This window comes from Pseudochaenichthys georgianus, chromosome 8 (assembly GCF_902827115.2).
Source record: "Pseudochaenichthys georgianus chromosome 8, fPseGeo1.2, whole genome shotgun sequence".
NCBI lineage: Eukaryota > Metazoa > Chordata > Actinopteri > Perciformes > Channichthyidae > Pseudochaenichthys > Pseudochaenichthys georgianus.
In genome coordinates this window covers 22,843,143-22,867,479 of record NC_047510.2, presented here as the reverse complement: position 1 = coordinate 22,867,479, position 24,337 = coordinate 22,843,143, and the positions used below count along the sequence as shown (strand labels likewise).

At 39.3% G+C, this 24,337-nt stretch overlaps 1 long non-coding RNA gene and 1 pseudogene across 1 annotated transcript; one reads left to right on the top strand and one right to left on the bottom strand.

Annotated features, from left to right (window-relative positions):
• Positions 1–585: 585 nt before the first annotated feature.
• On the bottom strand, positions 586–15,900 carry LOC117451363 (nuclear GTPase SLIP-GC-like; annotated as a pseudogene).
• A 2,167-nt stretch (positions 15,901–18,067) lies between these two features.
• LOC117451541 (uncharacterized) lies at positions 18,068–19,905 on the top strand. Its single transcript, XR_004552677.2, has 4 exons — positions 18,068–18,322; positions 18,445–18,523; positions 18,616–18,661; positions 18,767–19,905. It is a non-coding gene; the product is annotated as an uncharacterized lncRNA (long non-coding RNA).
• Positions 19,906–24,337: the final 4,432 nt, after the last annotated feature.

Genomic DNA, 24,337 nt, shown 5'->3' with positions numbered 1-24,337 from the left:
GAGCTCAGATCATGCGCATGTCAGAAATAAACAAGCTGTGACCTGAGGAGGACGTTAACTTTGGTCCTCTCTCTACCAATCCACAGGAACTGTTTATATGTTGGCTACACAGTGCTCCCTAGCCTGTGTAACACTAGCTGCTGGTCCAGATTACCCCTAGGTCTGGTGCTGGTAACGCACACTGAGAAATTAACATTTAACTTTTATATTAAACGTTTACTGTTATTGTAAAGAACATTCGACACTGGAGTAAGTTGAGTAAGGATGTCACTTTCATGCTTCAAAGAGATATTAGTATAGGGTGGCTTTGCTGCTTCAGAAAACAGAAATAAACAAACATAATAAGAATGGTGTTAAACTTTGGGAACAATCAGTAAGTAGCACGTTGGTGACATTAAAAAGCATGATGCATTACTACTCATTAAAAAAGCTGCACCCTATACTGAACTGGTTTGGCAGGAAGAGCAGATGGAAAATGATTTGTTTATCTAAGAATAAAAATGTATGTTATTGAAAACCTAGAGCCGATAGATCCTTTAAGAAGAACATGAGCAATACAAGTGCATTTTATTGGTTTATTGGAGTGTATACCACATCAAATACATGCATGCAATAAGAATTTTGTGTGGAAAAAAGAGTAAATAACAAGGAACCAGATAAGCCATCATCTAGATTTCATACATGAATGAAAAAACGCCAAACACCATTAATTTGCAGTGAGTTTTGTCCTTTAAAATAAGAGAACAGATAAAAAAAATCATTTGAGAAGCCTAGTCTATCCAAATCCCCCTACAGTAGTGCTGAGGATTTAATTCATTCATTGAAATGTCGCCCTAAACTTATCAAACAATGCTAAACAGAATACAAACAGATTCAAAACAGAAAATACATATATGAAAAAGTCAAAACAACTGTTAAATCATTAAAAGCAAAATGTCTCTGTGACATCACAGCAGTGGCTGAGATCCAATATCTATTCTCCGATACATGGGCTTAGTGAGGACTTGTTCACTGGGGGATCTCATTCAAAGCAAATCAAAGACAGCAAAGCAACTCATAGTTTGTCATTATGGTCAACATGTTCCCAGGGGTCTCCTCCTCTCCAAAACAAACTGACCCAGAGAGTAAAGCTGCTTCAGCACTGAATAAAGCAGTTTACTTTTAAAGTCAGTGTTTCCTTGATGGATACAAGCCAGAGAGGCTACACGCTAATGCAAAGTGACCTTAGCTTATCTGCAAACAGTTCTGGAGGTTTAACGTTTCACAGTTGATCTGTAAGTCCTCTTACATCGCCAAACATTGGTACAAACCAAGGTGTTAACCTCTGATTGTCGTCCTAGAATCAGACATAAATCTGCCTAGAAGTGCTGTTGCCTGAGCTCGGGGTAAAAGACTGTTAGTTAAAAAAGACCAAGATTTAAAGTGTTAAGTAAAAGTGTGCTGAAAACTGGATTAAAAAGTACATTTATGAAAGCTAAAATGCTGATGCCCACAAAAGCAGGGGTGGATGTGGGGGTCGCTATTGACATGGAGATATATATTGATAGACTGTACAACATAAGATTATCATCAAACTGCTTTTTTGAAAGGATTTTAAAATGACATGAATTAGGGCAGCCCCTTATGCTAACAGTAAAAATACAGTAGTAGTAAAAAGAGATACAAAAAATGGTTGAGACCCAATCCAGAGGCCTCATGTCTTTTATCCTCGGTAGGTTAACTGCGTCTGCTGTTACTCTCCACTGATCAACCCTGAAACGTCCACCAGAGAGACAAAGAGCGATGTTGTGAAATTGAATATTAATAACACTTATTAACATCTTATTAACAGTTTGGATCATCAGGTTCACTAAAACCTACCTGTGCACATCATGGACGCACTGCAGCTGCTTGACAGGGTGAATCACTATTGTAAAAAAAGGACTGTTAGTATTTTCTGAAAACATGTCATAATCTGGCTAATTTTTATATTTTACATTATGTTTAAATGTAGTTTTACCAAATAATTGCACCATAATCTGGGTTTTAGGTCATTTCATTGTAGTGTTTGTTTACCAACTCAAGCTGCTCACTTACATCTAAAAAACAAAAAAAACATTGTTTCAAAGAAGTGGATTAATTTAATACACTAATGGAAATGTATCACCTTCTTAATTACGATCAAATGTACAGTATTTTTTGTGGTTGTTTCCTTTACCTGGGATGGAGACACCATCTGTTTTGAGTGACAGCTCGATTGATTCCTGCATCGTGCTCTCCAGTTTCTCCCGGATCTCCGACTAAATCAGCATTGAAATATTTATCACTTATCACTGACATGGACATGTATGTTTGTGTTGCAGTGTTCCTATTTGAATTTCCCTTGAATTAAGAAAAGTCCTTTATGTAAATGATGACCAAAAATCATTGATAAACATTGATAAGTGCAGCCCAACATGTTTCAGTGAAGAATTATTTCTGAATGACGAAATATAAATTGTGACAAACCATCAAGTCTTTCAGCTGTTTAATCATGGCGTCTTTAGCCTGAGCAAACATGACGTTCTTTGAATCATGTACGTGCATTTCAATAGTTTCCCTCATGTTTTTCAGTATGCCTGGTCCTCCAAATCTTTTTGCTCCTACATAAAACAGAAACATGTTGACATCAAAAGGTTGCAACATAAAAATGTGTAGAAGTGTATCTACGTCTGTAATGATCTTCTGACTTACTGTCATAGCATGGTTTCATGGTCTCCTCGATTGTTGTTGTCAGGATGCTGTAGATCGTTTTCTTACGCTTACGGATGAGTTTGTTGAGTTTGGTTTTCATTTTTTCTTCCTAAGAGAGAGAATGTGAAGCAGATATCAACATATTTTAAAATCAATAAGTTACAAAAAAGGCTCATAATTTCTTCCAGATTTTACCCGGAAAATCAGTACATTATTCAAACTGATAGGACCTGTCCACCAGCTGGGGGTGCACTTTGCCCAATATCAGAATATTCTATTGTAATCTTGAGTGTGTCGTCATGACTTGGGGCAGGGTCCGCTTTACAGCTGCAGTTAACTTTTCAAAGCCATCTCCAGATCATATTGAGTTATTCCAGTACAATGTATATGAAAATGTTGACTGATCAAAATGTATTATATTTAATAATATTGCTCACCCTTCCACTACAGTCTCCCTGTCTTTACAAACATATTTGATAACGTCTAATGAATAGGATCTTTTACCTCTGTCTTGAGAAATGTCAGCTGCAGTTTGACATTTTCGCACTCCTTATTCGTCATCAGCTTCTCTGTGCCAAGTGAAAACGCATTGAAGACCCCGTTGAATGGTTTTCTTTTTCCTTCATTTCTAAAACATATTAAGAGGAAATGCTTACATTCATAAGACCTTAACAAGTTGTATTTCAATAATGTATATAAATGTATTGTAAAACATAACTCATCCAACATAGGGTTTTATGTGTTTATTATGTCATTTCTTACGGGAAGGTCTTCTTAAATTCCTTGTCAATGCTGTTGGTCAAACATGAAGATAACTTCATATTGATGTTTATTAAATCCCCACTTGTTGGTTTGTGGATGCCACCCTTCTCAACTACACACTTCAATGACCCGTAACTTAGCTGAAACAAAAACACATTTTGTAAGAGACATTCATATTAAGAGCAATCAGTTGTTTTGATTTAATTACAACTTAAATACTTACCGGATCAAGGACCGACTTTAAGACTTTTTCACATGAACTTTTAGATTTTTCAACCCCCTCACTGAGGCATCTTGCAAAAGCCATAACGGTCTCATCCATGGGTTTCTTGACTTTATCAAGTTCATCACACTTTTTTCAAGTTGTTCACACACAGTTTTCTTTATGTCAGCCTGAAACCATACACAACAGATTCATTATTTAAAGCAATACAACCATAATTCAATATGGGACTTTTTTACTCAAGCCCTTACAACAAAAAGTACAAAACCCTTTAATAACTGTGGCAATGCATCCTCTCTGAAGCAACACAAACTCAGAAAATCCAATACCTTGTTGGCTCCACAGGTAACATTACATGTAAGCAGTCTGTCTTTTACTTTACAATTTTTACACAACATTTTAGTGTATGCAGCTTACTTATTTTCTATGAATGTTATTATTTTATGTCAATATTAAAGACAGTGAAAGATGTTGTTAGTTGATCTTACCCCTTCTCTGATGCTGGCTCCCTGAATCAGAGAGAGAATCCCGCGAGCTCCAGACACATAGTTAAATGTCTCAGAGTGCCAGTCATTGAGATCTTGCAGGATTTCCTTCAGTTTGGGAATTTCTGTAAAACATGTAACATACATACATTACATTTTTGAATTTAAGTGTTATACTCAATTAGTATCTCTACACATTTATTGGAGGAGATAAAACCATTTTGTCATCCGGGCTCACTTATGGAGACTTGAATCACCTGTGTCAACTGGATTTAGACTGTTCTTGTTCATGAACTCTGTGGAGCTCACTGTGAAAACCTTGAAACACTCCTCACTGAATTGTTTCTAAAAAAAAAAAAAAAAAGGTTTCGATATCAAAGCAGGTTTGCCGTTTTGGACAATATTTGTGTTTGATTTCTATTCAATATAACTCACCTTAACCTCTTTTAGTTTGCTGAATTCTGCCATCACTTGTGTCTTGGCTTGCCCATTTTCTCTCAGTATCTGAGCACGAACATCAGCTGCTGACCTTTATGAAAAGATTTGTATTTGAAGAATTACATAAACTGCCTATACATTCCAGGATATCATATCACTATGCAGCATACTCATCACTTTCAATAACCAGTGATCACATGGAGGAGCTTAATCCAGCATCACAAAGTGTTTGTGAAGCAACAACATTAGGACAGAAATAAATGGCTGAGATGTTGAGGAATCAAGACACACATGCAGACATTTTAGAAACATGGATACTGTTATGATGATGAATAACCTGGTTCATCATGTTTCAAGTGCACATTATATCCCTGAATACGATCAAAACCAGGATACTAATGTGCCTGTTAACGTAATCAATGTTTCCATGGTTTCTCCTCTTGGCCATCTCCGTCTCAAGCGTCAGCATCTAAATTGGATGGTACATTTAACTGAGTACTTTTGGCATCTTAAACCACTTACTGATTGCCTGAACCTCCAATTTCATCAGACTTGGTGCAGATAAAATGAATCTGCCGACACTCTCCACCATTTCCCATGAGGCTGTAGGATTCTTCCAGGATCTCCCAGGGTTCTTTTTCTGAAGCTGCTCGATTTATCTCAGCCACAATCCACACAGTAGAACAACTTCCAACAAGCTGGAGGGGAATACAGCAAATAATAACGGTTACATTGTCAGTGTAACCTTCCACAATAATCAGAACTTTATGTGGATAAATCACCTCTTTCCACATCCTGTCTCTGCTCTTGTTACGGTCCCCGTTTCCAGGAAGATCCACAAGTGTGACGTGCTGGAGACGACGATTCTCCGGCACCCTGAAGGTCACACACTTCACCAGTGGCCAATACCCCCTCTTCACCTCTTTAGCATCTTCCACACATCGTGTGTATTTGACCAATTCTCTAGATAAGTCTTCAGCCTAAAATAAATAAGAGGCCATTTCTTTTACATGAACAAACTTTAACTTGAAATTGCTTTAAAAGATTGTGTTAAATAATTATTACAGCATAACATTAAAAGTCAATTTGAATCTCTATCCCTGAAACAACAACATCTGAATTAAATCGAAAAGTAGCAAACCGTACGTTTATATTTTAGCAATGGGGAACAATTAGGTTTAACATTTTTAACATGATTTCAAATGTAAAGCTGGTAGTGCCTTAAAATATCTAGGTTGTTGCAAGCAAGTTAGTTACTGTTAGATATTTTCTTTCCGTGCATAAAGTAGATATGGTTTTGTAGTTATTGTTATTAGAGCCCAGTTAGATCAAGCCCATTTTTCTGATGACATACCGAATTTACGTTCGCATTAAGGTGTTCTGTCGTGAAACTACGCCAATCAAGAGTCTGTTTAATGAAATGATATAAGTTGTAATCTTACTTACTGTATCCTTTGTCAATATCTTACTCTTGGATTTGAGAAATTCAGGAATTTCTCTGAAGTATCTGTCTTCCATGAGGTTTTCAAGAGATTTTTTTCTCCATTTTCCGTACAGCGCTGACAGCTTTTTAACACTGTCTTGATAATCTTCGGCTTTTTCCTGATCATCAAGGAAATGATTCAACTCCTCTTCCCACTCCTAAAAAATATATGTTTTATTATATGGCATGTTGTGTAGTCAGCTTATATATTTATTTGCAGCTTGATCATAAACGTTGAAATAGCTCTAAGTTAACAAACATATTTAGCTTATTTTACCTCTTTTGTAATGAACTCGATTTCTCCCTCATACTTTGGGTTGTGCATGTTAGCCTTCACTTTAATCATCACTGAGGTACATGCACGGATTCTTCCACAGGGCAAGAGATCCTTCACTCCAATGACGGCATTTATCAGAGAGCTCTTTCCAGCCCCCGTTCTACCAAAGACGCCGACCACCTCCATCTTGTCTGTCTCCAAATCGTTGATGTTCTTTCTGTTGTGCAAGAGTTTGAATATGGGTTTTTGATCAAATTAACAAATGTAACAAACACTAAAAGAGTGTGTCAAAATCAAGAAGAAATCCATCTGCATGTACGAACATCCTATTTAAGCATAATATTATCGTCAGACACATTTTTGGATCTAAAAAAATGTGGACTTTTACAAATCACAACAGTGTCCTCAGTGCTGTATAATTTCGACAGGTTTACGGTTTCTTTAAACTCTTTCCACTTGCTCGAAAACACTAATACTTACTTCAGGAACTTGTTGAACTTGTCGTCTTGGTTAGGTAGTTTCTGATGGACACAACTCATGATGTTTTTCACCTTAGACAGAATGACTTCTTCTGTAAGAGTAAAAGTAAAGAACTATTCAGCAGGAACCAATAACCAGTATATCCATTGAGATGTATTCCCAATGAAGCAATCAAGAATACCTGAGAGTATCATTTTCATCATGTATGCTATGGCAAGTATCTTCCAGTTTAAGGCCATTATAACTTAATAAGACCTGCGTTGCTAAATATATGTAAGTTCATTTGCTGAACAATAAAACATTAAACACATATACCTATTAACCCTACTTTCTACTATTTTGGAAAGTAATAATAAATACCTCTTTTTGTAACTTGTATATCCTCACATGCTCGTTTTCTGGCTGGTGATTTGCTGGACTCACCCTGGAGATTTGACTTCCTCTTTCCTTGTTTGTCCAAATTTTTTTTTGGATAAAGCAGGTTTATTGTTCTTCATTCTATAAAATATGAATACAACTGCATATAATCCATAAAACACTTTGTATCTCACCTTTATCATTTGTTTTGCTGGTGGACGGACAAACCTGAGGATGAACATGAACATTTTACTCTTTGTCCTCTCACAGGGTGCTACAGGCTTGAACACACAGCGTCACAATTCACACACATACAATTGCATTTCATTTCCCATTCAAAACTCTGTGCAAAATAACATATACTTCAAACATGGCTATGAAGTGATCACATTCAGCATTCTTTTAACTGAATGAACAGCACTGTGAACAAATTAAACAGTTCACAGTTCTTCAGTTACAGGTGACTTTTTCTCAAGACACTTCAAATATCAATGCATGAAGGATTGAGTCAAGTTCAATGATAACAAGCATGGTCCATTTAAAGTTATCATTACCTGAGCAGAAACAGCTTCCTCTCATTTACATTCTGAATAAAATAAATACTCTTGGTGGCCATGTCAAATGTTGAACAGACAATGACAATATAAAAAGTAAACTAACTTCAACAGAAGAATCAGATGTTTCCGGATCTGTTGTGTTTTGTTCCTCCTAGTTAGAAAGAAAAATAGTCTCAAATCCATAATAGTAAAGAACTTTTATAAAATGATAGTAAAGTCAATAAGATATATTATACTCCTTTGTATGTAGATGTTGTACATTTATTGAGATTAATGAGACCAAATAATACAAATGCAGACATTACCTTTAACAACTTGAGTCTATATTTGAATTTTGACTGTGGTCCCACTTTTTTGATCAAGACAGCAATGTGATTATCTTCCAGACAAAAAAGACTTTCCTTGTCAACTTCATGATCTGTAAAAAAAAAAAATGTAATTAAGAAATGTCAACCAATTGCAAATATCTGTAGATGTGTATTTTGCATGGAGTGAAATGTGAGTTGAGCTGTGAAAAATATGTTTTAAAGAGCATTACAGCCTCATAAGGTTGTCTGTGCTGAATTCATATTAATATTTTGTTATTTGTTATTTTCAGTCTTGATTTAAGTGCTGCTGAAAAGATACTACATAAAATAAGTCACTCTGAACGTTAAGATTTAATAGTTTCCTTTCTGTGTGAAAATGTACAAGCCTGTCAGGGATATGTCAGAAAGTTACTGAGTAACGATGTTGAGGCAGTTTATAGATATTTCAGTATTGGAAGGTCATATCGACTTTGTATAATAGTTTTGCCCAACAAAAAGCAAGGGAATACTTTACCTTTAAATGTGTCTATCCATTCGCTGAGTTTCCATTCAGTTAATATATTGCGAACATAATCATCCATGATTAAGAATAGCAACTGGAAAGTAAACAAATAATTGTTTTAATCAACAAAATAACTACTTGTGAGAGTTTTGATGTTAATAGAAAAAGAAAGGGTTATTATTAAAGTTATAATGGCTGCCTAATGAAAGTGTTAATATGAAGCATGTAGGAAATATATGTCAGAACACAAGGTAAGCAAAAATAAATGTTTTAGCACAAGATCCGCTAAACCAGAACATATAATATAAAGTTATGTAACATATAACACCCATCACGCCCAATGACTCAAGTCTCATCAACATACTGGTTTACAGCGATATGGCACGCATTCGAATTGATTTAGTTTTTTTTTTTTTTTCCACAGCATCGTCCTTTAGATGTTCGAACGGGCAATAAGAGTCACTCGATCATCTTTCTTTATTTCATGTGAAGCTTTATTATACCAGGTAGTTCCGATGAGATCAATGTGTTTTTTCAAGAGTCCGAGACTAAGGTAGCAACCACACAAGAAGCCCTAACACATTCAAATACATCATATTACAATACATTTAATATAGAACAGGACATACAAAATACTATGAATCGTTCCAAAGCAGTGTTAATTTTGGCAGCTGTTTATGATTTAGTCTCATCTTTAGACGAAAATGGTTATTAGTTTTAGTCACATTTTAGTAATTTCTATCCTTCATAGTTTTAGTCTAGTTTTAGTCGATGAAAAATTACATTGTAGTCAACTTTTAGCCAAAATGTTTTCTCTCTTTAAACCAGTGGTCCCCAAACTAAGGCCCGCGGGCCGAATACGGCCCACCTCCACATTTGGCCCAGCCCCCTGAACAATACCAGAGACGCATTATGATTTTTTTTCAGTCCGGCCATGCGAATCCAGTCAAATAGAACGGAATAATGGCGAAAAGGTTAGGTAAGAGAAAAATGGATTCAGAATGCAGGGTATTTAAAGGAATGGTATGCTCATGACACTCATTTTTTAAAAATTATCATCCGATAAAACAGACCAGTCTCTGCCAGTCTCTCTTTTTTTTTTTTTTAATCCGATGACATTATCAGTGATTTTAAACTGATTATATACCGAAATAACATCAACACTGTGGGCGCTGCCATTTCCCGGACGTGACGTAATCCATGCGTTTGGTTTTCGAAGACACGTTGATCTCCATGTTATTTACTGTAGTTTCTCTATTCAAATATGCCTCACTGTATCGCGAAATATTGCCATAATTCGGATAGGAACAATCCACGGAATGCTCGGTTCCATCTGTTGCCAAAAGGTAAGCATAAGAAGTACATTCGGAGGCAGTGGCTAGCGAAATGTGGCTGGCCCGAACCGAGAGATTTACAGGCTCATGTATGCAGCGAACATTTCAAATTTCCGGACGACTACTCTGAGAGTATGATCAAACATAACATGGGATTTAAAGAACAACCATTACTCAATGGAGATGCAGTACCATCGGTCTTTCTGGTGTCATCACCGACCAGGACACCAGTTCGGCCAGTAGAGAAATCGCCCTCTGCAAGTGTGAAGCGACGGAGGAGCAGAAGTAGTGCTCGGAGTAAGAATAAGGTATGTTATAGCGCATTTCCATTGCAGCGGCTAGCCCCGTTTTAACGTCCAGGCCAGGACAGTTTTTGGTGGCCTTTCCATATAGCGTAGTACCGGCTAGTGTGTATTTCCCCCCAGTTTTTCCGGCCCCATAAAATCGTGATTCTATGGCCAGGGACAACGAAGCTGAGTATGCTAAACTAGAGAGGGAATCGCTAGCAAGGGTGGTACTACATGCATACATATAGTATCTTATATCATCTTCCCATTATACACACATGCATTTCCAAACATTTGGACTACCTATGTTGCAAATGTATTATCTTTTCAATTTACACACGGCATCTATTGCACATCTGTCCGTCCTGGGAGAGGGATCCCTCCTCTGTTGCTCTCCCTGAGGTTTCTCCCATGTTCCCTTTAAACTGTGGGTTTTCTTCGGAAGTTTTTCCTTGTACGATGTGAGGGTCTAAGGACAGAGGGTGTCGTATTGTCATACTGATATGTATGGATGAATTCCCCCATCCAATCTCTTCACATTGGTCAAAACTTGTTCCTCTGCTGACGAGTCCGAACTGAAATACTCCACCATGTTTCCGTGTGTTGACAAAGTGAACGCATGGATGACGTCACGACCATCACGTGACTACTGAAAATGGCAAACATGGCGGCGGCCAGACGGAATATACAGGTCTTGATAAAAAAGAGCTATAAAATCATTATTTACCGGGGAATATCGCTGATTTCTTCAGGGTATGGTTTAAACATAACGTTTCACTAAATACTGAAGTTTTGATTAATTATCTAATGAGTGGACCATTCCTTTAACCTGCAGTGGTCAAACGATTATTTTTTTGTTCAATGCAAAGAAAAGGCTGTTTGTCTCATCTGTTAAGAGGCGGTGGCGGTATTCAAAGAATACAATCTGCGCCGACACTATGAATCCCGTCACAAAGACAAGTATGATAACTTGCAAGGCCAAATGCGAGCAGACAAACTCTCAAAGCTAAAAAGTGGACTGTTAGATCAGCAGAATACATTTGTACGCCAAGCTCAGCTAAACCAGTCATCTGTTCGGGCCAGCTTTCGGGTTGCTCAACTGATAGCAAGCAGCGGTAAACCTTTCACTGATGGAGAGTTTGTCAAGAAATGTTTGAATGCTGTCGCGGAAGAAGTGTGTCCCGAGAAGAAAGATGTCTTTACCGTGAGTCTGTCGGTGAGTACAATCACCAGATGCATTGAAGACATCGGGGGTAATGTATATGCCCAGCTGCAGCAGAAGACGAAAGAATTTGACTTTTTTTCATTAGCACTGGATGAGAGCACGGACGTGCAAGACACAGCGCAGCTGCTCATTTTTATTCGTGGAGTTAGCGCAAACTTTGAGATGTGCGAGGAGCTGGCAGCCCTCCAAAGTCTCAAAGGGACTACAACGGGGGAGGATATTTTCGGCAAAGTATGCCAAACCATGGAAGAGTTGGACCTAGACTGGTCAAAGCTTGCCAGCATCACGACTGACGGGGCTCCTAGTATGGTGGGCGCGTCTCGGGGTCTAATAGGACGCATGAACCGAGAGATGGAAGAACGGGATCTCACCGCCCCGCTACAAGTCCACTGCCTAATTCACCAGCAAGCACTGTGCTGCAAAGTGTTGAAGTGGGATTCTGTCATGAAGGTTGTGGTGTCATGCATAAACTTCATCAGAGCAAAGGGACTTAAACACAGGCAGTTCCAACAATTCCTGTCTGAACTGGAGTCTGCGCACGGCGATGTGCTGTACTACACAGAGGTCCGATGGTTGAGCCGGGGCAGAGTTTTGAGGCGTTTTTACGAGCTGCTACCCGAAATTAACGCATTTCTTCATTCAAAAGACAAAACGGTCCCAGAGCTGATCGACCCAGAATGGAAATGGCACCTCGCATTTTTAACAGACGTGACAGAAATGCTGAACAGCCTTAACTTGCAGCTACAAGGCCAGGGGAAACTCATTTGCGACATGTATTCTGACAAGCATTTGAGGTGAAACTTGCGCTGCTTTTGGAACAAGTGAAAAAGCACAACTTCATCCATCTCCCTGCTACCCAAAACCTCTCTGCAGAGAACCCAGCGGTCCCGTTCCCAGCTGAAAAGTGTGTGGAAGCACTGGAAATGCTGAAGGCGGAGTTCGGTGAGCGATTCCGGATACTACATGTTAATGAAAAAGAAATCCGTCTTTTCCAGAACCCCTTTCTTGCCGACATCGATGAAGCCCAGCCTTCTTATCAGTTTGAGTTGGCCGAGTAACAGAACTGTGATGTTCTGAAAGACGCATTCAAGCCCAACAGTCTCATTGACTTCTATGCCGCCCCCTCCCAAACGACACGTACCCTAACATAAAAAAACACGCAATGAAGATGTTTACACTTTTTGGCAGCACGTATATCTGCGAGCAAACCTTTTCACACATGAAACACCTGAAAACTCCGATGAGATCAAGATTGACAATGAACATCTGCATCAGTGTTTGAGACTGGCTGTGACAAGAATGGAACCTGACATTCAACTTCTCACCAGCCAGATGCAGGCCCACGGTTCACACTGATGAACATACATAGGTAAGCTCACTTTTCTGACTTGAATGAGTCATTCTGAGTATAAACAAATGTAATCATAATAAAATCTACTGCGATAAAATCCATCTCCACAACCATACTGGTAGTGAAATGTATTTTACTGTGTCGGTGCTGTATCACTTAGTTTGGTTTCTCAGCCTGCTTGCTTTGTGGTTTTCACAGGGAAGTTGATGAGAGAGAGCTACAAACAGTGGTGTCTACAAGCCTACTGGAACCTACAAAAGGATTATAAGGAAGGAACACAAGAACTTTTAGAGACTGCTCATATGAGTCATTTGAGTAAGAGATTCTGCTCTGACAACTAAGCTAAACTTTTACCTGTTAAGATTGTGCACGGCACAACAGAAAGTTAATGTTCAATGGACCTTTTTTTCTGTGAAGAACCCAGAGAGGGTTATTTGGTTATTATTTATTTCACAAATAGTGTTATTATATATTTCCAGACTTTATTTTTTCTGTGAAGAACCCAGAGAGGGTTATTTGGTTATTATTTATTTCACAAATAGTGTTATTTATTTCCTGACTTTTTCTGTGAAGATCCCAGAGAGGGTTATTTGGTTATTATTTATTTAATAAATAGTGTTATTTATTTAATTAATAGTGTTATTATTTATTTCCTGACTTTTTTTTCTGTGAAGATCCCGGAAAGGGTTATTAATATTTGGTTATGTGTGGCTTTCTAGAAAACAATAAATATTTACGTTTAGGCACCCCTGCGATTGTCAGGGACAGGGACAGCAATGTGTTCAGCTGTGGCTGAACCACATCTAACCAAGCCCTGTAACTGACTGCCTTGTGGACACGATAAGAAGATCGATCCGGTATTTTAACGACATTCTTGCAGGGCCGTGGGAAGTAGGGGTGCTGCAGCACGCCCTGGTGGAGGACAGGGGATCTGCCCTTCCACAAGATTACATACAAATATAATACAAAAAACCCGAATTTTCAGCCTTGATGTAACAACATTCATAATTAAGTAAAGATAACACCCTTTTCGCCCCGGTTAGATTTTCCATTTGCCCTGTACGATGGGTGATGAAAGTGGGGGATGTTGGTTTATCAGGCGCCCGCTGCTCACAGCCAGAGAGAGAGAGAGAGAGAGAGAGAGAGAGAGATATAAACGGATATAAGAAGCTGTTTCTACAATAATGTGGAGGGAGAGTTCTATCCTGTCAGACTGAGAGGTTCAGTGAGGTAAAGGACTCTGAGGGTTTAGATAGTTCCCTTTAGTCTAAGTTGTCTCAGTGGGTCTCAAACGTTTTGATCACAATTTATGTAAACAAATATTTATAATAAGGCACACCTTTTATAATTATTAGGATAAATAAAAACAGGTTTGAAATCATTCCAATGTATACTATAGGACAGTAAACCAAACATATTATTTAAAACTGGAGAGATTTAAAAATATGCATAAATAAATAAATGTTAACTGGTCAAATAAGATATAAATTAACCACAAAAATAAAAACAAGTTAGCCTACATTTATTTGTTATTGGCTATGGTAGGTTATATGTTCACATACTTATTTGATTAATAAAATGCAAACCGATCTTTTTCATATGGGTGTTTACTAGAGTTGTACCCCCTAGATCAGTCTCTAGTAATTGGGTGCTCAAAGTGCCCCAGATTGAAGCATTTTACTTTAAAATGTTTTAAAAAATCTTTTTATATAAGCTGTCCACCATGTCAATACGTTTCTCTTTTTGTAGTGTATTGGTCTTTTGTAGAAGTTTTTCATTGCCAGCTAAAATCTTGCTTAGGGCAGCAAATTGGTCAAAACCGGCCCTGGTGTCATCCCCACAGCACCCCCCATTTGAAACATGTTCCCACGGCTATGTATTCTTGTATTTACTTTTTGTTATCGTTAACAAATTGTTAACCAAATGAATTGCTTTATTTAAATGTGAAATATATATAATAATGTTATTATATTGTACTGTACTTGAGTAAAATGTTGAGGTACTTGTGCTTTACTGGAGTATTTAAATGTTTTGCTCCTGTGTACTTCTACTCCACTACAGTTCAGAGGTACATGGTGTACTTTTACCCCACTACATGTATTCAATCAATACCTTTAGTTACTTCACAGATCTGGATAAATGATGTGAAATATAATCAAGTGTTAAATCAGACTTTAGTTCCACCTGGAGCAAATTCACAAGCTACCAGTTAAGGAAGTCTAAAATTGTGCATTCCTCCGACTGAATATGACGCCTTTTGGCCGGCTGTTTGGACAGACTACTCTACTCGTGTCAACGCGCTTAGTTTAAACGAGCTTTGCCCACATCGAGCCTTGTAGAGTGTCTCTATATCCATCCCCAAGTCCAAACTCCGGAGCTTCGGGGATATAGCCTTCTGTGGCAGCCCCAACGCTCTGGAACTCCCTCCCCCAAGACCTCCGTGAATCTGAGTCCCTCACCCTGTTCCAGTCCCGCCTCAAAACCCACCTCTTGAACTCTGTATATCCATAAGCCCCCCCTCTCAACCAACTTCCTCCTGACTGCTTTTCTGTTTTGTTTCTTTCTTGTTCTGTTTGTCTAACCTCCCTCTCAAATTTAAAGCATCTTTGGGTTCAAGAAAAGCGCTATAGAAATATAATGTATTATTATTATTATACTCTCAACGCTCCGTCCCCGGCAGATCTCTGTGTGCCGCTGCAGCGTACTGGCCCCGCCCCCTGCACACAGGGAGAAACAATGGGAGATCGCTCTTCTGGAGAGCGGAAATAATGATATTGCAAGTTAAAAACGTAAGATGTATTTTGACAAGACGGACAATTGGGGGAAAATACCCTGCATTTTGAATGTCCGATAGTCCACCATTAGCACCGTAGTCCCGTCTCGTCAACAAAAACTAAATATACATTTCGTCAAAGTTTTCGTTATCAATAATCTTTTAGCTCGTCATCGTCTCGTCTTAAATCAAGGCATGTAAAAAAGGTCGTTGACGAACATTTGTCGTCATAGTTTTCGTTGACGAAATTAACACTGTTCCAAAGCTTACCCGCTTACCCGTTCCAAAGCTACCGTCCAATTGTTTTTCTTTATTAAACACGTAAACGGAAGATCGTCTGAGAGGCCTTTTTGTTTTTTACCTAACTAATGGTCATTGGAGCGAGGGGCGGGGCGAAACTCATGGAAGTGATTTCAAAACAAAAGCACGTGCTTCACATAATAAAATACACAACAGCAGTAGCCTGATTATGTGAAGGTGTGTGTTGTACAGTGCGTAGATGCAGCGGACAGACAGGTCTCAGTGGGTTTGGTGTCCTCTGCTTACTAATACTTGTAAATAAAAACTTTTGGCCCATAATTTATTTTCCTCATTGTTACGACCAGAGAGGGGGGGGGGGGGTATATCCAGTCTCTGATAGTGTTACGTTATTATGAGTGCTCTGTTTGATTCTGAAATTGTATATATTTATATAACTATATACATATATGTGTGTGTCCTCATCTGTAGCCTGTTATTGTCTCATTATACCGCACTGTGAATGAATGGCTGTTGTGCCTCCTGTCATCATTAATGGACATCTCTTTAAAATGACCGCTCAGAGGAGAGGAGTTCTCATTTCTCTAACCGCCTGCTGCTTCTCCTCGGCTGAAGTCGAATAGTCCATTTAGCTTAGGAACCTTCCTAAAGGAGTGAAATGACCCGGAAGTCCCTCAGTGGCAGGCAGCCATGATAAGTGCCGTTCGAATTCTCTAGAATGATGAGAATGATAGGAAAGGAGGTTTCAAACTTCCTTTATAACCTCCTTTAGCTTAGGAACCACTGGACCTCCCTAACCGACAGGAGAAGCGAAAATGCTGCCCCACAATGCCTTGCAGCCGCAGCATTTGCCGTCACTCAACACACAGTCGGCCGTTCACGGAAACAACCGATTATGACCGAGAAATGATATCATGAAAGTTACGGTGCTTATTAAGCATTTTAAAACATAGGTGGTAAGTTGCCAAAGTGCTTTGTTTTGAACGTTCATCAGTATTATAATCAAAAAGAGAAATATGAACGTTAGTTTTTACTGAAATTATCAAATAAAGTCAACATTTCACAGTCTTTACTGAGCTGTGTGGGGTTTGTTTAACTTTTAAAAGATGTTTGAATGGTGATATACACAGTGATAGATGTTAAGGACTAACGTTTATAATAAATACATTTGTATTGATTTTAAGATCTTTAGTTCATACAATCATACGTATTGGGATCATTGGTATTCATGTGGACCGGAGGGAGAGGATGACAAGCATAAGTTTCACTTTCCTTTTTTATTTCAATTCCAACTTTGATCATGAAGAATATGTTTCTCTGTTGTCCACGTTCACAAAGCAAAGCAACAGCATCAGAGCACGGTGCAGAGTCTCTAGATGACTTTACAGTGGTCCCTCGTTCTTATTGAACATCCATGTTATAGTCCGCTGTATAGAAAACTGTAGTTTCCATAGTTCCCCCACAGCAGCAGAGGCACATTGATGACGTCTGCTGGCGCATCATAAACACGTCGGATAGTGAAAGTGCATTCGGATTCTCTAAAGTACCGCAGTCTCTTCTCCTAAGTCCTTTTGAATTCTCCTATCCACTATCCCTTAACCCCGTGACGTTTCACTCAGAGGTCAAGGAATAGACGATAGGGTTAGAATTTAGGAGCTGATCTTTGGACTATTCGACTGCAGCCCTCCTCTCTCCTCGGCTCCTCCGGTCGCATCGCCTGTGGGCGGGACTAAGTCTCGAGGAGGGGAGTTCGAGAAATGAGAAAGGGCCCGGGTCACTACTGGAGGACCGAGGAGTGGAGGAGGGGGATTTAATGAAATGAGAAAAGGCCTAAGTGTGATTTTAGCAAACGATCTGAATGGTTTTAGAAAAATATCGACTCTTTGTTTGTAGATATCTACTAAACTACAGCAAATAAAGAGAGTAGGCCTGTTATACTGAGTGATATATATTATACACACTGCTCTCCTTTCTGCAAGGACCTCACAGCTGTTCTCACTGTAAACATCGCCGCAATGAAAGCAGTTTCTAAAATAATATCCAGGGGATGCATGCAGAGCTGTCATTGGCTGAGATAAGTCCGGCCGTGCGTTACGACTCTTACGACCACACATGACTCATCCAATTGAAGTGCATTTATTTAAAGAAACTAAATTAACTATGAAGTCAGTTAATCAGTAATGTGTGGGTGTGTGAACATGCATCAGTATATAGAGAAAGGACAAACAAACCAAGGTCCAGTAGAGCCAAGCAACCCAAGCGGAGAGAAAGACTGACTGCTCAGGCACCCATACTTGTAGCTGAGCAGTCAACCCAAATCAGGTGTCAGCAATCGCTCCTAATTTGGGGAGTGGCTAACCAGGGATCTGAGTCTAAGGCCTAGGGGGCAGTGATAACTTAAGTGATAAATATTTCAATGCTGATTTAGTCGGAGATCCAGGAGAATCTGGAGAGCACGATGCAGGAATCAATCGAGCTGTCACTCAAAACAGATGGTGTCTCCATCCCAGGTAAAGGAAACAACCACAAAAAAAATACTGTACATTTGATCGTAATTAAGAAGGCGATACATTTTCATTAGTGTATTAAATTAATCCACTTCTTTGAAACAATGTTTTTTTTGGTTTTTTAGATGTAAGTGAGCAGCTTGAGTTGGTAAACAAACACTACAATGAAATGACCTAAAATCCAGATTATGGTGCAATTATTTGGTAAAACTACATTTAAACATAATGTAAAATATAAAATTAGCCAGTTTATGACTTGTTTTCAGAAAATACTAACAGTCCTTTTTTTACAATAGTGATTCACCCTGTCAAGCAGCTGCAGTGCGTCCATGATGTGCACAGGTAGGTTTTAGTGAACCTGATGATCCAAACTGTTAAGATGTTAATAAGTGTTATTAATATTCAATTTCACAACATCGCTCTTTGTCTCTCTGGTGGACGTTTCAGGGTTGATCAGTGGAGAGTAACAGCAGATGCCAGTTAACCTACCGAGGATAAAAGACATGAGGCCTCTGGATTGGGTCTCAACCATTTTTTGTATCTCTTTTTACTACTACTGTTTTTTACTGTTAGCATAAGGGGCTGCCCTAATTCATGTCATTTTAAAATCCTTTCAAAAAAGCAGTTTGATGATAATCTTATGTTGTACAGTCTATCAATATATATCTCCATGTCAATAGCGACCCCCACATCCACCCCTGCTTTTGTGGGCATCAGCATTTTAGCTTTCATAAATGTACTTTTTAATCCAGTTTTCAGCACACTTTTACTTAACACTTTAAATCTTGGTATTTTTTAACTAACAGTCTTTTACCCGAGCTCAGGCAACAGGACTTCTAGGCAGATTTATGTCTGATTCTAGGACGACAATCAGAGGTTAACACCTTGGTTTGTACCAATGTTTGGCGATGTAAGAGGACTTACAGATCAACTGTGAAACGTTAAACCTCCAGAACTGTTTGCAGATAAGCTAAGGTCACTTTGCATTAGCGTGTAGCCTCTCTGGCTTGTATCCATCAAGGAAACACTGACTTTAAAAGTAAACTGCTTTATTCAGTGCTGAAGCAGCTTTACTCTCTGGATCAGTTTGTTTTGGAGAGGAGGAGAGATCTCTGGGAACATGTTGACCATAATGACAAACTATGAGTTGCTTTGCTGTCTTTGATTTGCTTTGAATGAGATCCCCCAGTGAAAAGGTCCTCACTAAGCCCATGTATCGGAGAATAGATATTGGATCTCAGCCACTGCTGTGATGTCACAGAGACATTTTGCTTTTAATGATTTAACAGTTGTTTTGACTTTTTCATATATGTATTTTCTGTTTTGAATCTGTTTGTATTGTTTGATAAGTTTAGGGCGACATTTCAATGAATTAATTAAATCAGCACTACTGTAGGGGGATTTGGATAGACTAGGCTTCTCAAATGATTTTTTTGTATCTGTTCTCTTATTTTAAAGGACAAAACTCGCTGCAAATTAATGGTGTTTGGCGTTTTTTCATTCATGTATGAAATCTAGATGATGGCTTATCTGGTTCCTTGTTATTTACTCTTTTTTCCACAATTCTTATTGCATGCATGTATTTGATGTGGTATACACTCCAATAAACCAATACATTTCACTTGTATTGCTCATGTTCTTGTTAAAGGATCTATCGGCTCTAGGTTTTCAATAACATACATTTTTATTCTTAGATAAACAAATCATTTTCCATCTGCTCTTCCTGCCAAACCAGTTCAGTATAGGGTGCAGCTTTTTTAATGAGTAGTAATGCATCATGCTTTTTAATGTCACCAACGTGCTACTTACTGATTGTTCCCAAAGTTTACCACCATTCTTATTATGTTTGTTTATTTCTGTTTTCTGAAGCAGCAAAGCCACCCTATACTAATATCTCTTTGAAGCATGAAAGTGACATCCTTACTCAACTTACTCCAGTGTTGAATGTTCTTTACAATAACAGTAAACGTTTAATATAAAAGTTAAATGTTAATGTCTCAGTGTGCGTTACCAGCACCAGACCTAGGGGTAATCTGGACCAGCAGCAAGGGTCACACAGACTAGGGAGCACTGTGTAGCCAACATATAAACAGTGCCTGTGGATTGGTAGAGAGAGAACCAAAGTTAACGTCCTCCTCAGGTCACAGCTTGTTAATTTCTGACATGCGCATGATCTGAGCTCCTGGCTATAGGCTCACTAATGGATCCACAGCAGTGCCAGAGCGCCATCTACTGACATTACAGTATATTGTCTAAATGTGAGGAGTTCGAAGTGTGTTGGAAAGATTATATTATTAACAAAAAATAGTGTCTGTTTAAGTCAAACTTAACATAACATTTCCAACCTGCTACATTTGCATTATTGTTGCAGAACTTTGTCTTTTTAAAGTGTGTGCAATGGTGATTAGGATGCTGTTGGTACCAGTATAACATGTCAAGAAAAACTTCTGACAAGTAAATCTCCCTCTCCAAGTGGCTTAATGACCTTATACGTAGGCCAGATGTCACGCCCTAGCTCAAGGACGGACAAAGGAAGGAGACCACACATGATTCATCCAATTGAAGTGCATTTATTTAAAGAAACTAAATTAACTATGAAGTCAGTTAATCAGTAATGTGTGGGTGTGTGAACATGCATCAGTATATAAGAAAGGACAAACAAACCAAGGTCCAGTAGAGCCAAGCAACCCAAGAGGTGAGAAAGACTGACTGCTCAGGCACCCATACTTGTAGCTGAGCAGTCAACCCAAATCAGGTGTCAGCAATCGCTCCTGATTTGGGGGAGTGGCTAACCAGGGACCTGAGTCTAAGGCCTAGGGGCCGTCACACCTCCCCCCTTAAGAATGAGGTAGCACCTCAGATCCTGAAACAAAACAAGAACATTAGACACAACATTTTCTTCCAATTCATAAATCCGAGTAACACGTTCAGAGCACACAAAAACTGCATTATAAGCCTATCAAAAGTGATACTAGGCAAAGAAGGAACTATGACAAAAGTACATGAGGTGACTACCGAAATTTGCACAAAACACCACAATCATTACAGCCTAACCCCAGGAAAAGCAACTACTGCTGCTTAGTGGACGAAACAGGGAATGCCTGTACGGCCAAAACTTCAAGAAGAATGGGACGAAGCTCCCCTTGCCTGCCCCATCTTACCCAAAGAGGTTACTGTAGCTCTCTTTCACATACTTCCGTGTGTTACAAATGTTGCACTCTGACCTTCTAGCCCAATTGACATTGCCACATGTTTTGCACTTCCAATCATTACACTGAAGAGACCCCTGCTCTTCCCAGCCAGAGTTTTCCAACTATCTGTTCCTCCAGCTTTCATCATCTGTGCCCTCATGGTTTTCTTCTTGCCACATCTGTAACAACTGCTTCTTCTAGCAAAGTTCATCATTCCACACTTATCTGGACAAAACCAGTCCTCGCTTCTAACTTGAAAACTCTTTCCTGCAATGTTTATTTTGTTACCCCTGAATGGCTTTGCATGATCTGGCCAAACACGACCACCTGCCAGGTCATTTCCCAAAATGATGTCCACTCCAGTCACGGGCAACTCTGGACGAACACCAACCTCCACTTCTCTCTGGACCAAATCACAGGACAGAAACAGTTTATGCTCAGGCACAGAAATGGATTGCAGACCAATCCCTCGAACTGGAACACAGCGCCCCGTGTCTGAATCTGGAGAAAAAGGCAAGATGGCCTCCCTCACCAAAGTATTCAAAGCGCCTGAGTCCCTCAAAATCCTGACTTGAACTTTCTTGTCACTCCCAACTAGGGTTACAAAACCGTCAGACATAAACGAAGCATAACCCGACTCAACCTCTGAGATATCAATTGCCTTACCCTGCATTTGCAATGGAGCCAAGACTTCTGTTTCACCAACTCTGGGATTATGAACAGTTGTAGCCAAACCAACTGACTTCACACGAAAATTGTTGCTTTTCCCCTCTAGCAAAGGACATTCTTTTTTCCAATGACCCTGTTGATGGCAATAATTACACACATTTGCATTGCTTGTGCCATTAGGATGCTGTGCAAACTTTGGGGACAAAGATCCTGCTTTCTGAGATTCATTCCTTTCATAACGCTCACCAAAGATGCGCCTGTGCGTCAACACATACTCATCAGCCAGTACTGCTGCCTCCCTAGGACATGTGACTTTATGTTCATTAATATAGGTTGCAATGTTCTCAGGGACCGACTGTTTCAACTGCTCCAGAATGATTAAATCACATAACTGATCCAATGTTTTTACCCCAGAAGAAGAGTACCAGCGCTTGAAATGCAAGATCAAATCCTGTGCAAATCCCACATGTGTTCTTTCGCCAGTCTCTAAAACGTTGGCGGTACGCTTCAGGCACCAACTCATAAGCCTTCAAAACAGACGATTTCACCGTATCATAATCCTTACAGGCGTCAGAAGATAAAGCGGAGTAGGCTTCTTGTGCTTTACCTGAAAACACACTGCAACATTAAAGTTCTGTCCTCATCAGGCCAGCCCCTTGAATCAGCAACACGCTCAAACAGACAAAAAAAGTGTCTATATCATTTTCATTAAACTTTGGCAACAACAGTAAATTACTTGCAACATCAAAGCGTGAACTTACAAGTTCCTCATTCAATGCCGATGCAGACATTTTACCTGCCCTAATCAAAGCCAATTTTTGCAGTTCCAAATCCAGTTTCATTTGTTCCTTTTTGTATTTGATTTGTTCCACCTCTTTTTCAAGAATCAACAATTCTTTCTGTTGTTCAAATGTTAAGCCAGACACATAATTAGTGACAATGCTCTTACCTCCCCTGTCCATCAGTACCGCACAGTCTAGCAAATGAGCCTTTATAACACTTTTCAGGGTTTCCTTTGTTTGCTTGGAATCAGAATCAACAGAGTAATAATGAGCAATCTTCACCAACTGCTCCTTTGTACATTGCTCCAACAACTCAGCCGAGGGACACTGAACAAAATCTTCCACAATGTTAGCCATATCAAACCACAAAATCTAGCAACCTAGATAACCAAATTGAGGTAACATACACCAAACCTTTACAGCAGCAACAACTGGTGACTCCCCATGCTCAACTAACCAATTAGAGTATGTCCCTTATCTGACTAAACTCGTACCTAGTCTTCGTACAGATACTTGTGGCGGGTATTTATTCACTGAAACCCAGTGGCACTGGAAAGCAACTGTATACACAGCGACCCCACAAGAAACCATGGACGTGATCCCGAGACAACTGCTCTAGCCACTTTCTCTGTCACACTAATAAACCCAACCCCTGACAACAGACTCTCTATTAGAACCTGCTGCTTGGCCTCACAGAGGAAAACACCAGTCACATGCCACACCAAACATTTAGCATATTTACCTCAAAGAAAACTGGCCCAAACTAGATTATAATAAAGCTCTCCAAAACAACTACATCCATGTGTGATACTCCAACCTAAATTAGCACAGAAAATAAATTCATACCAACAAAATGTGTCAAAATTTGACTTTTGACTTTAGACGAGCCCCCATGTCACGCCCATTTAAAGAAACTAAATTAACTATGAAGTCAGTTAATCAGGTGTGTGTGTGTGTGTGTGTGTGTGTGTGTGTGTGTGTGTGTGTGTGTGTGTGTGTGTGTGTGTGTGTGTGTGTGTGTGTGTGTGTGTGTGTGTGTGTGTGTGTGTGTGTGTGTGTGTGTGTGTGTGTGTGTGTGTGTGTGTGAACATGCATCAGTATATAAAGAAAGGCCAAACAAACCCAAGTGGAGAGAAAGACTGCCTGCTCAGGCACCCATACTTGTAGCTGAGCAGTCAACCCAAATCAGGTGTCAGCAATCTCTCCTGATTTGGGGGAGTGGCTAACCAGGGACCTGAGTCTAAGGCCTAGGGGCCGTCACACAGATTATAACAAAACATTATCTTAAACTGAATCCTTTGAGACCAAATGACCAGAAATGTTGCTAAAACCATAAAACTAAATGAAAGCAAGTAAGAAGAAAAGTATCTAGATGT